This window comes from Papaver somniferum, chromosome 5 (assembly GCF_003573695.1).
Source record: "Papaver somniferum cultivar HN1 chromosome 5, ASM357369v1, whole genome shotgun sequence".
Taxonomy (NCBI): domain Eukaryota; kingdom Viridiplantae; phylum Streptophyta; class Magnoliopsida; order Ranunculales; family Papaveraceae; genus Papaver; species Papaver somniferum.
In genome coordinates, this window is record NC_039362.1 from 185,573,982 (window position 1) to 185,588,696 (window position 14,715).

At 41.2% G+C, this 14,715-nt stretch overlaps 1 long non-coding RNA gene across 1 annotated transcript; it reads left to right on the forward strand.

The window, feature by feature from the left end:
* Window positions 1-13,225: 13,225 nt before the first annotated feature.
* On the forward strand, window positions 13,226-13,758 carry LOC113278322. The gene is made up of 2 exons (XR_003325432.1): window positions 13,226-13,368; window positions 13,473-13,758. It is a non-coding gene; the product is annotated as an uncharacterized LOC113278322 (long non-coding RNA).
* The last annotated feature ends 957 nt before the right edge of the window (window positions 13,759-14,715 follow it).

Below are 14,715 nucleotides of genomic sequence, written 5' to 3' on the forward strand. Positions count from 1 at the left end.
GAGGTAGACCCAGCGAAGATTCAAGCCATAGTAGAAATGCCATCCCCGAAGAATTTAAAAGAAGTGCAGAAGCTCAATGGGTCCATAGCATCCTTGGGCATATTTATTGCCCGATCCTCGGACAAATGCAAACATTTTTTCAATATTCTCAAAAAAGGGAGTAAGTTTGAATGGACCGCAGAATGCGAAGAGGCCTTCCAGAAAATTAAAGAACACCACGCTTCAATTCCAATACTGTAGAAGCCTGATCCTGATGAGGTTTTGGCACTATACATAGCGGCGACGGAAGACGCAGTTAGCACATTTTTGGTCAAAACCAATACGAAGATAGAACAACCTATCTACTATGTCAGTAAGACCCTCAATTCTTCAGAAAGGAACTACACGAAGATCGAACAACTTATCCTAGCATTGGTATGGGCTACTCAAAAGCTGAGAACCTACATCCTAACTCACTTCATCCGGGTCCCATGCAAAGCACCACTGGAAGCAGTCCTTAAAAGCGCAGGAAAAGTGGGCAAAATAGCCAAGTGGAACACCCACCTGGATCAATTCAACATCATCCATGAAATTCAACATTCCCGAAAATCCCAAGTTTTGGCGGATTTCTTAGCAGACCTCCCCCTGGACAACGACGAGGAGATTGAGGGAATACCAGAAGCCGAGGAAGAAAGCAAGTATCCAATGGATATCCTCAAACCCGTGAGTCAAAGACAATGGGAAGTCTTCGTCGATGGTTCCAAAAAAGGAAGAAGCCGGAATAGGCATCGTCATCACCACCCCAACCGGAGAAAGGATCGTACATGCACTCAGGTTAGAATTCAAAGAGCATACTAACAACATCGTCGAATACGAGGCAGTCGTACATGCCCTCCGTTTAATAATAGAGATGGGGGTAACCGATGTAAGACTGACAAGTGATTCGCAGCTTGTCATACGACAAATAGGGCTCGAGTACAATGTGTACGACGACACCCTCTCAGCTTACATGTCCTTGGTCCAAACGTTGGCATCACAAATTCCAAACATTAAGTTCCGGCACTTATGCAGAAGGGATCTCAGACACGCGGATGCCCTAGCATATATATCATCCATGCTGAAGGACAAAAGCGTCGAAGCTATTAAGATAACAAGGGTATATGAGCCTTCAATTGCATCACAATTCTCCTTCGCTACCAATCAAGATACAGTGGAAGAAAATATCGAAGACCAGGTAGGAGAAGACATCCATAATGATTTTGATGAAGAGGATATCCTGTCAAGAGCAAATCAAGACGAAGATTTCAGCAACGAAGATGATTGGAGAAGGGTGATCCATGCGTTTCTTGAAGAAGGAACTTGACCCGCGGATCATAAACAAGCCAGGAAAATACTCTCCAAAGTAGGAAGATATGACCTTCGGGATGGAATCCTGTACAAGAAATCCTTCATCGGACCGTTACTACGCTGCTTGTCCAGGAAAGAGGGGAATCGAATTCTAAATGACATCCATTATGGTGATGCAGGGAATCATAGCGGCATGAGATCACTAGCCGACAAAGCAAAAATGCAAGAATATTACTGGCCCACAATGATACAGGATGCCGCAAGAATGTCCCGACGATGTGAAGAATGTCAGTGTTTCGCCAAAAAGATACACGCGCCAGCAACAACGTTAAATTCTGTAGGTAGCCCGTGGCCATTTTCAAAATGGGGCATAGATATCGTCGGGCCTTTCATCGAAGGATCAGGGAAAAGACGATTTTTGATTGTAGCCACGGACTACTTCAGTAAGTGGGTGGAAGCTAAAGCCTTAGCCAGGATCAGAGACGTGGATGTGTTTACTTTCATATTCCAAAACATCATTTGCAGGTTCGGCATACCAGCAGAAATCGTGTCCGATAATGGTAAGCAGCTACAAGGGAAAAATATAGACATGCTCTTCGATACTTTCAAAATAAGGAAGAACAAATCCACCCCCATATATCCTCAAAGTAACGGACAAGCGGAAGCCACTAACAAGACCCTCTCCCTTATCCTCAAAAAGCAATTAGACGAACATAAGGTGCGATGGTGTGAACAGTTGCACAATGTGCTATGGGCATACAGGATAACACGAAGATCTGCCACTGGGAAATCCCCGTTTCTCCTCACTTATGGAGATGAAAGCGGTCATCCCAACATAGATCCTCATGCCAACCACAAAGACTGAAGCATGGGAGAAAAATCTCACAACAGACATGATGTTAGAGAGATTGGACGACCTAGAAGGAAGAAGGGAAGCAGCATTATAGAAGATGGACAATTATCAACGAAGACTAGCAAGGGAGTACAACAAAAAGGTAAAACTTCGAAATTTTGTAGAGGGGCAGTATGTGCTAAGAACAATCCCACAGCATCAACGAGAAAAGAAATGGGTAAAGCTAGCACCTACGTGGGGAGGACCTTTTATAATACACGACATTGCGGGAAACGGTTCCTACTATCTTCGCAATATGAAAGGCGAGGTTCTACGACATCCTTGGAATGCTAAGTGGCTCAAACCGTACTACCCATAGGAGCAACACAGCTTTGCATCTGCGTGAAGAATACCAGAAGAAGAAGGCAGCGTAACCGCTCTACATGTTTCTATCTCTGGACGAGGAGTAGCAGTCCTCAACCTATCAATCAAACAAGCGTTCTGAAATTCGAGTAAAAAAAACTTATCAACAATATTGGGGAAAGTAGTTAATCTACAATCTCCCAAGGCTCTCCCATCATTGTCCATAAGTGTAAGACCGGGGGGAAGGCACCCAGCAGAAAGAGATACCCAACCAATCTTAAGGCAATGGGTCGACGGAATGGGTGTATGTAAATATTTCAACCCCATATCCTAGAACGTTGCCTCGGCCCCCACCGTCTGGGAATCCTCTGGCCAAGGGTTCGCCAGCGGGGTGATAGGATTCAAGACGATCACGAAGGTACCTCCCTTCGGTATCGCACCCAAACACTTAAAACACTCTTCTTTTGTTTTTAGTGTCCTTCCTCACAATGCTTAAAATAAACAACAAACTGATATTGCAGGTATATCAAAAGAATTATCCATTTCATAAAGGTTGGTTACAAAAAGTGGCAAAGCCAATTCAAGGAAAACACATCAAAAATATTCTTTTTACAAAATACTAGCGAAATCTAACGGAAGGCTAATGCCGCGGTCTCTACTTAGATGATGCCGCCCCATCAGCAAGGTTGTTCCGAAGAGTTGAAGGGACGCTCCCACCAGATGAGGGTCCTGAGGATCCAGGCAAGGAGGAAGGTACAGGACGACGCGGATAGCTCTTGACGAGGCCATGCTCGGTCTTAAGGCCAAGCTCAATCTTCTCCAGCATCTTGTTTGTCTCCTCAGCCAATTGACACCGAGCCTTATGCACAATAACTGTCGTCCGCTGGTGGGCTTGAGATAGCAACGACGATAGACGATTCACTTCCTTAGAAGCAGCACCAACGGCCTCCTCGCAGGATGCCGCCAAACTCTTAAAATGATTAGTCTGTTCTTCCTGCTGCGCTAAGGAAGATTGAGCCTTTTTAAATTTTTCATTTGCAGCGCGGAGTTGTCCCTCGAGCTCTAAAAAAGACAACACAAGGGAGTTAGCACAGAAAAGACACAATCACACTCGACGAAATAAGGTTATACCTTCGACACAAGCCGAAGCCTCTTCATACTCATTAACAACCGCATCTCGCGCTTCATCAAGATAGTCATATTCCTCGGATAATTTCTTATAATCTAGTTGAAGGTTGGTGAGAGTAAATTGACTGGCATCTAATTCTACCCGCTTCATCGAATCCATGTGACGAAGGTGGTTGACTTCGTTGTTTATCTCTGTTACCCCTTTGCTAAGTCTGTACATATATACTTCGAGATTCCTCTCAGACTCAGCCTGGCGGGCTATTTCAGCGCGAGACGCAGCAAGGGCTTTGCTGAGAGCCCCAACTTCGGCTCTGGCATCGTCCCTTTCTCTAGTAAGACACATCATACTTTCCTTAATTCCCGGAAAAGGAAGGGAGCGAGCCTTTTGTAATTCATGTTCCAGAAGATGTATTCTAGACTACAACAGCGAAGTACACTCACGGGATTCCCGCAGATTATCACGTGTCCACAACAGCGTACCATTGAACAAAGTACGGTCATGATTATACAGATTCTGCATATCAACCATCTGAACATGCCTTGCGCGCCATCCCTCAGCTCGAGCGTCCCACTTTTTGGCTTCACTCTTAATTTTTTCGACCAGCTCTTTGATACGAGATTTTTGTCGTGCCCTTTCGTTTCGAAGCCATATCAGCTCGGGGACGCCACCTATTGAAGATAGGGTGGGGAGACTCAGACAGAACAACTAAGTAGTAGAGAGGAATTACGAGGGATAAAAGATGAGAACCAAACCTGTGAAAGCTGAAACTTGGCCGCGAGTTTGCTCTAACTCAGCACGAACGGCGGCAAGCTCTGAACGAAAACCAGCCTCCGCTTCACCCAACCTTTCTTTCTCCTTAAGGCTTTTCTTCAGTTCTTCTATATCCACCTCAGCCGAAGATATTTCCTTTTCTCTGTGACGCAGCTTAGACTCTAGCTTCAAAGATTTCTCTTTAAAGAATTGATACAACACATGGTTACAATGCTCACTCCTCATCATCTACACATCAAACGGCAAACATTATTACACCGAAGGATTCAATTGTCACGAAGAGATATGTACGAGGACTTACCTACAAGACACGCTGCTGGGGAAAACCATATTGGTACCCATCGTCTATGGCCATCATGTCAGCAACAGAAGAGGGAGGGTCCGATACGAGGGTAGTCTCTGGAACAATCAAGCTTTTCCCCCACATCTCAGCAACACGCGCCTTGGGAGATAGTTCCATCATACGACGGGTATAAGCATCGGAATCTTTCTCACCAGCAACCACCGGGGCAGAGTGAGGAACAAACAACAGACTCTTTTTCTTGAGCCAATCCATTATGGCATCCTCACCCTCAAACATCAGCAAATGAGGGAAATCTTCGGACGGCGAGTCAACCACAGACTTCCCCTTTGCTGACATTGCCCCATCGGCACAAGTTTCGGCATCACCACGCGCATTGTGATCATCCGCGCCCTCATTCTGGACAGCAGCATCTTCCTTACCAGAACCCCCGAGCACATCCCAATCATCACTGGGGGAAAGCAGAGAAAAGTCTTCGGGAAAATCGAGGGCATCATCAAAGAGTACCCCCGCGGAATATATCCTGTCAAACGAGAACTCTTGAGAAATGGTGGGGAGAGTTTCCGCGGCTTCACCAGCAGGAGCAAACATGTCCGCGATAACACCTTCGTCAGCCACCGCGGTAGTATTTCTCCCTTCAACACCATCACACCCCGCACCAACCTCTTCCTCGACATCAGGAGGGGAAGTATCAGTGCGTTCTTCCCCATCAAACATTTCCTCATCCTCGGAGAACTCTTCGTTCACTAGACTGGTGACTTCTTCATGAACCTCTGCCTCACCCGTCACAATGGTAGAAGACTGCTTGGGCCCAATCCTTTTCTTTTTCGACACCTACAAACCAATACACGTTCCATAAAAAGACTTAGTTCCTCATACACAGCCTGATTTTCAAAGAGAAAAGGGGAGGGGCGCGGCCAGAATCTGCAATAACCATACCTTGGCAGTAGCAGCACTCTTCGGCGGAAGCATAGCACCAGAACCTTCCTCCTCGTCTCATTCAACAACGCCGAGAGCATAAGGAAAGTTCATGCCTTCGAAGTTTAAACGCCAGGGACAAAAACCTCCATAACGAGCAGGAGGAGATTCACGAGGCCTGCTACTCTCGGAAGGACGCCAACTGCGCGGACCGGGAATCCAACCATACGCCCAAGGACCAACAATTTCAATAACAGTGGCGTTTCACTCATAATCATGGTCACGCTTGATCCTTTCGCGAGCGGGAAAAAGTTTCCCCTGACCTGACCCCTCGGTGCCTGGAACGTATTTCAGTTTGGCATCACTCACCTCACTTAAGAGACGAATGTCGCCCCGAGGAGCAGCGAGGTTACGAAGGCTAACACTCCACGGTTTACGGTTCCTGCTATTAACATAATCCCCAAAGGAGTTATTGAAGTTTTCAGGAGTATACCATTCCCTCTCAGCGGGATTTGGAACGTAACATATCATCGTCGTCTCCCCCTTACTCCGCAGATAACATTCCCTTAGTGCACGGAGATAGTTCCCTGATAATTACGACACGGAACGACTGTGAGTATTGGTGGAAGAGCCTTCACGACCAGCCAGCACATCATAATAAAAGGAATCACCATACTTATACAACGACAGCATAAGACCCGCCTCGAAGGCTCCAACCATAGTCAACAGGTGAAACTCATCAAACTGATACTTCGAGATGAGATCGTAAGTAATATCATCCTCAGGGGCATAGAAACGAACCTCGAAGGCGTGAAGCTCATGCTTTTCCTTGAAAACTTCAAGGTCAATATGTTTAAACGTGACTTTCTTCTTGCTGACCGAAATGCTGCGTATCACCGGGGCAGCCTCATCCTCTTCCGCGGGATCGGACGAACCAACAAAAGCTTCAGAAGCTTTTCTTTTCAAAGAAAGTACTGGAGGCGGCGGCAGAGGGTTCTGCACGGGCACTATAGAACGAAGAGGGGGAATATCGAGGGCGCCACCACGAGGAGGTGTCTGCGTACACCTAGAGTCATCGCGAGGACGAGAAGCAGCACGGCCGACAGCGTATCGAGACCCGGAAGAACCTTTCGATGGATCCCCTTTCCTAGGAGGAGAGGCCTTCGTTCCAGAAGAAGACAAAACTTTACTACCACGGGGATCCACTTGCGACAATTTAGAGAAATCTCCCCCAAGTGGATATGTATCATACTCTCTACGTGGAGGGGATCTTGGTAGATTGGAAGTCGGAGTTTGATAAGGAATCCGCGGACGGTCATACATGGCTGCGAAGAGATACAACAAAACCAAGTTAGAAGCAAACACGAGGGCATCACCAAAGATAAAAAAAACCACAAAATTAGCAGTTCATCTCAACATACCCCAAAACCCCTAAAACTATCATACATGCATGCATACCCTAAAACCCTAAAACCCTTAACTTAAAAGTTCAATCAATACAATTGAAACAATGGCCTCCTCGACTTGAGAAGAAGAACAGGGGAAAACTAGAATACATGCATCAAAAGATGTTCTTCATCACAAATAAGGTACGACAGTAGAAGGAAATTTACAGAACTAGCATACATGCATCAAAAGAGGTTCTTCATCACAAATAAGGTACGACAGCAGCAGGAAATTTACAGTCAACACAATCAACACAAAACTTAAAACACCAGAAACGAAGAAAAGAAACCTTACCACCACAAACAATTAAGAGAAGACAGCAAACCAGAAACAAAGAAGAAACGAGCGTGATTAATACTAGGGCAGAGAGAATTTAATGGTTGAAGAACAAAGAATGAAGACTGACAGGGAGAATGAAATTAATTTTCAAGGAGAATGAAATTAATTTTTCTCCTCTCCTTAATATACTCGAAAGAAAGAGAAGGAAGTTAATGGAGGAATGGGAAACATGCCCATTAAATGAGCAGTTAATGCACGAGTAAGAAACGTACCCAAGTATCTAGGAGAAGTTATTAGGAGAGAGGATGAATATGTAACGTCTGTTTTCTTCAATGCTCCCACTAAACACTCAAGCCCGAAGAAAAGGGGCAAATTGTGTGTACATATTTCATCATCAAACATGTGTATGTAGGAAGACACGTGGAGAGCATGCGGACCAGGTCATCAAAACATGATGACACACGCCCACAGCCAAGAAGCCCATCCCGTCAACGTCAGATCTTCGCCCGAAAAAATCCAAGGGCAGAAGTTAAAAGATGTACCAAAAACACTATGTATGCGGAGCACTAAATAACTCCCGAAGAGTTACTTTATCTCATCCCCAAAAGAAGCCAAGATCAACGGTGAAGAGAAGGTTGACTGACACGGACGTAAATGGGGCAGAAGACACTTTTCTGACACAAGCATGCGCCTCAACTACCCGCATTAAACGCTCTGAGCAATATACGTGTCGATCATCCCGTGGAACGAACGAGGATGACTCTGCGTGATCGAGAAATGAACGAAGACCTCCGCGTGATGGACACAAAGCACAAGAAGATAAGGTTCCAACGGCCCACAGAAACGGGTCCCACACTCTAACCCTATAAATACCCCCTCTCCACCAAGAGAAAGGGGATCGGAAAAAAGAGAGAGAGAAGGGGAGAGAGAAGAATTGTGAGTGTAAGTTTTCCTTTTACAATTCACAGACCTATGTAAACTCCAAAGTCATTCGACTACCTCTGTAACCTTCAAATGCATAGTGAAAACGACAACCCCGTGGATGTAGGCCTTAGTGCTGAACCACGTAAATCCGAGTCTTATTTACATTTCAGTACTTTACGTTCATATTATACTCCACAGATTTTACTTTTGTACTACGTTTTCTTTATCTTCCTCTATGTGAACGCCTCTAGTGATGATATTAGATGAGGCTATGATAAACCCGAAGGTTTTGAGCCAAGGAATCAGTACAATCATTTCAACAGTATGAGTGGGTACATAGAATGCGAACATTGTTTGTAAACATATAGATGCCTTCGTGATTTACGTGTTCACAGACACCTAACTAGTGGGAACCGAATTTTCCCTTTTGGCACCGGTTACTTTTTCTACACACTTAGGATAAATGCTTGAAAAATACCACGTTTATTTCTGTCTGTTGAAGCCCGTAAAAAGGATAAGCAACAAAATAAAGAGTGGAAATAAGAGAGGAGAAGGAGGAAGGAGAGAGTTGTATTAAAATAAACATGACTTCTTCATTGAGCCTCTCAACTGCCACCAGGGTTTTACCCTCTCCATCCATCCCTCATAAAACCAAGCTTTCTCGCCATCTCTCTGTAACTAGTAAAATTACATCGGCTTTATTTGACGGCGAAAGCTTTATCACTAGTTACAAGAGATTTGAGCAAATCACTCCTATTTGGGGAGCATATCTTTCTAAAGAAGAAAAACAAATTAAATGGTTGGGATTTACTTCCAAGAAAAACCATTCTTCCTCTGATTTAATCGGATCTTATTCAAACTTGTATTTATCTTGCTCCGGTAATGAAAAGATTTCTTGTTTTTCAAAATAATAATAATATAATAATAATAAGAAGGATTTTGTAGGGACCATAGAAATTTTGAAGGGGACCATTTTTTCATTTTTGGTAGGTCATTATGAAGTAAAGTTCAACACCCCGTATCCACGTATTTTAGTTAATGGCCAAAATATCCTTATATTATTTTAATTATTATGTTTTTATTTAATTTTTATAAAAAGATGCCACAAAGGGCTTTTATTGAAAAGAAACTACAAAAATATTTACACATGAATGGGCGGGAGTCGGGCAATAATTTGTGCACCAACGCCCTTTTGAATAGCCAAGCCCACCCTATGGAAAAGCAAACCACCTACTTTGTTGTTAACATCATAGTTGGTTAGACAATTCTTCAATCTCCTCAGAAGAATAACGAGGTCATCTCCTAGCTCACCCAAAGTCGAGAAAGCCAAAGCGAAAAAATGATATCCCCGTGACGTGCACTTGTCTAAATACTTGTTGCGCTTACGAACAACTGCCGCAGAAATAGCATGGCCAGGTGTGAAGTTACGAATCCCTCCTCTTGAAATTGGTGAAACTACGGTGACGTCGAAGCAAGTATCTTGTCCGTTGACCCAATTATATATGAGGATGTCGGCAGTCTTGAGAGCGTTATCATTGTCAGATAAAAATCCCAAAGCGACTTCTTTCCCAGCTGCAATGCCACGTCTATAGAAAATGTCCATAATGACATCCCGTACCATGTTGTATCTGAATTTAAGACCAACTTCGCTTGCACAATGGAGTGTGTGGTATCTGAAGACTTCCATAATACATCCACAACATGAACAGGTGTTATCTTCATTAAATAAAGGTATGCCTAATCGATACTGAGCAATTGCGCGGAACTGCCGCGTCCCAAGTGATTGGTTAAGGCCAGGAATTGGAATAACATTCAAATAGTCCATAGCATGGTCAAGTTTATTGCTCTGTCACAAAACTGCATCACGCGCTGACAAGTTGAACTTAGTTGGAATCTCCCTCTGAACAACATCGAAAAATTGAGATGCCAAAACTTTCATAGGATGTGGGGCAGTGAAGTTGACGTTGAAAGAAGAAAGACCACAGGCCTGTAATTAAGAACTTGTTGAGAGCATATTGATAGGCGTGGCTCGGCTGATATGTCAATGGAACTCAGAATAGTACTCTGCAAGTGCTGAGTTTGAGTATGTGATGCCAAATAACAAAACTGGCTTGTGTCAGCCATAGTATATACACCAAATTACCCTCCGTCTTTAAGAGGAAGTGTGACAAGTCTTTGTTGAAGGGGACCAAATCCAGCCCCGTCACCTGTGATCAAATGCTGGAGATATTGCATCAAGTGCTGATCATAATGGATTGTGGCAGCCTGCAGGACTTCGGGGTTTGTGGTCCGGAAAGTGAAATAAAACCTCGAACCACCGGTACCGTTTCGTAAAAGTAAGAGCTCACTCTGCGGATCTTTCAACTGCCTCACAAAATTCATTAAGTGGACTGTCTTCTCAGCTCTAAACATAACTAAATCGCTGCAAAACTGTTTGTCAAGGCTGACAGGCCCTCCAAGCAATTTGACACCACTAGAAGGCCTGCCGATAGTCGCTGGGAAAACATCTACCTGAAAGGCTCTCCAAGCAAAATTTTTTTGTTATAATTGTTTTAAAACTTTTTTTTATTATATGTATATTTTTAAAATTTTATTTTTATTAGATGTGGTTAGGCTAGAATTTTTCTTTCTTAGTCGAGTTTGGCTAGTGTTTTTTATTCTTTTTCTAATTGAATTTAATGAAAGTAATTTGAAGAAAGTTTAGACAGGAGAAAAATTATGACGTAACTGAATATATTGATTAATTATAACCTAAGAAGAAAAAATTTCGACGTAGCCGACTTCAACTAGGAAAAAAAATGCGACGTAATCGAACTCAATATATTGGTTTTCAAAAAAAAATAAATCGGGAAGGAAAAAAAATTACAACGTAACCGTGAGATAGGTTTCAGAGAAAAATCCGGTTTATTAGGATTAAATAAATGTCGACTATACCGAAATCAACATTTTTTTTGTTATAGACTAAAGTTCCGTTGAGTGAAATTTTCTTTGACTTCACCGCACGTAAAAATTGGTGTTATATACAAAAGCTCGCATATGAAGAAAAAATTAAGGTTCGGCTAGAAAAAAAAGACCTAACCGAACCATACCTAATGAAAAAGATTAAAAAAAAATGAAAAAAATAAATATAAAGGGACCATTTAGTTATCTGTTGACATCCCTTCTCTCTAAACAAGAATTTTTTTATAGGGACGGCATGTTTTATTAGAGGGGCGGCAGTATGATAATAATGTCCCTTTAATTGTTCAGGGGGTGTCCAAATTGTTTTGTAAATTGTCTAGTTTATCCTTTCCATTATTTAACCTAAATCAAAGCTAAAGTGAAAATCTGTTTTCTTTCTTCTTCTCTTCTCCTTCTTCCATCAACCGTAACCTCCATTAAAACTAAAAATTTCATCTTCTTCGATTAGTCGACGATTCGAAAATTAATCAGTAGTGTAATTACTTATATGAGGTATGTTTTGTAAAACCCAATTAGAGTTTAGTTTATTTTGTTCGATTTAAGTGTAATTTCTATTAAAAATTAGGGTTTTAGATGAAAATTGAAATTGAAGTTTCTGGGTGTATGTGAGTTACGGTTGATTTTAATTTTATTGCGAACCGTAACTGGAGATTTTGATAGTTCAATTTACCAATTGTATGTTCTTATATCTGGGAATTTTCTTCAGTTACGGTTGGTAACTATATATTAGTTTACGAACCGTAACTGATTTTACGATTGAGTTTTCCCCAAATGTAACCAGTTACGGTTGGTAGTTCATCTTTTACGAACCGTAACTATGATTTACGGTTGGCTACGAGCAAAATTCCAACCGTAATTAGTTCTGAAAATGTTAAAAAATTGAATTTTTTACGTATTTGAGTAACAAAAAGCTAGTTGGGACTAATCTAGAAATATACCTGGTCATTTTCAGACACTGGTTCTTCACTTTATTGGTTAATTTCTTCGATTAATTGATGGATTAAACCATCTCTACCATCTTTAATTAAAAACCGACCGGATGTCAGACACCCATCAGCAAACAACAGCCCTATAGAGACCCTTCATTTTGTTGGGTTTTCCTCTTTTCTTTATGGACAAAAATATCTCGTAGATCCTGAAAATCTTAAGAAGTTAATGAGAAGCACACTTATCAGATCTCTGTCTTCGGTGAAGGAAGAAGAGGAAAAAGAGATTACTTATAATGTTGTTTATTAGGAGGAACCAAAAATTAGAGAAAATAAACAACATATATACAATTTAGTTTCATAAATACAAAATTTCGTGAAAAACTTTACATAATAAAAACGTGAACTTCATCACCAGCTGGCTATATTTCTTCCTTCCTTTGCAAGTTAATTGATGCGCATAAAATTAGAAAAACGAAAAATTTGCGTTTGTGTGATCCTACGAAAGCCACTATAAATATTTGTATGAACGATCTAATTTAGATTACCACTGAAATCCGACCCCCAGTTCCCCAAAATCTCAATGAAGATGTCAGGTTCGACATAATTCTGAGTTATGAATTTAATTTTGAGTACTTGTAATTCAATCTCACTGTATGCTTTGAGTAATGTTACGATTACGAAGTATACGTGATATACAACACGTAGGCTCATTACAAAATAAAAAGACCCTGGAAATCTTAAGAAGTTAATGCGAAGCATATCTTACCGGAAAAGATTTATATCTTCTGTTCCCATTTATATAACTCTAAGGAATAAGGGAATAATTATCTTCATCGATCACATACTTTTTCATTCCTTTTATAATTAACGAAGCTACTCAAAATACTGAAATAAATGTGATATCTTATGCATTAAACAAAATAGATATTGCGTGTGAGGAAAATAATCTTCCCAGGCACCTTGAATTCCAAACACATCTAGTGTGAACCTGAGAAGCCACTATAAATATTGGTTGCTTGAACAATCTAATTTATCCTGCCAGTTTGAAGACCACCGGAAAAATCCAATTCCAAAATTTCGAAGAAGATGTCAAGTTTGAAGACTACTCAGCTGGTCGTGGCGCTGAGCTTATGCTTACTTCTTCTGGGTTTCTCCTACTCTATCGAGGCAGCTGCAAGACCAATTACTGGTTAGTATATAGTATTGAGATCTTAGATCTTAAAATTTAATCTTATTTCAATTAACAACTATTATGTAACAAATGGATGCACGATTGCTTGCACGGTTATGTAGATGTTGCAGAAGCAGCAGCAAATCAACAATGTCGGCCCGGAGATTTTTGTGTTGATGATCATGATCCTGAGTGTTCTAAGTCATGTCAACGAGAAGGTTTTCGTGGAGGCAATTGTTTGTTTCCTGGTGCTTCAGCAAACCGTGAGGAGAAGATTGATATTAACTATTACAAAATTGTAAGGTTTCCCCATTGCTGTTGTTATCATTGATGGATCTCTAGTCTTGTCTTTGCAATGTCCCAAATAAATAATATAGTTAATATTAATAAATGATGGATCCATAAGTACCCTCTTTTCTTCTACTATTATTTTATTTTATTTTTCATTTTGGAAATGGAAATTAACGACCAACGTTCTGTTCCGTTCTCACCTTTGTGGGAATTCGCCCGGCCAAACACGCATATATATATAGAGTCTAATGGCAACTGCAAGATGAAACTTAGCTTATATAAAGACAATTTTCTTTATTGATGTTTAGAAAATCTCTCAAAACTAAACACAAGATCTAATCTTGCTCATATGATCAACCACAACTTTGATGATCATATATATATAGAACTATGAATTCCTTTTCCTAGTCTTATTACCTTATTAAATGTCTTACCTTTTCTTAGAACTAGATGACTTCTAATTCCCTTAGGATTACATCAATTTCCTAATCTTATCCTAACCAGCTTGTTAGTGACTTCTATGTTGAAATTAATCCAACATTCTCCCTGTTAAGCTTCAACTGTGCTTGTGAAAAATCTTGTACGTATGATGGTGCTCTCGTCTCCCATGGCTCGGTGTAGACAAGCTCTGATACCAATTAATGGCAACTGCAAGATGAAACTTAGCTTATATAAAGACAACTCTCTTTATTGATGTTTAGAAAATCTCTCAAAACTAAACACAAGCTCTAATCTTGCTCATATGATCAACCACAACTTTGGTGATCATATATATATATATAGAACTATGAATTCCTTTTCCTAGTCCTATTACCTTATTACATGTCTTACCTTTTCTTAGAACTAGATGACTTCTAATTCCCTTAGGATTACATCAATTTCCTAATCTTTTCCTAACCAGCTTGTTAGTGACTTCTATGTTGAAGTTAATCCAACAGAGTCCACTTACTTGAACCGTTTATTGGAAAAAAGAATAGCGAAACTGAACATTGACAACAGATCTAACCCCTATACAGACCATTAGTGATTGATGTTTACCAGTCATACAGTAATTTTGATTTTCAAGGACAAGCA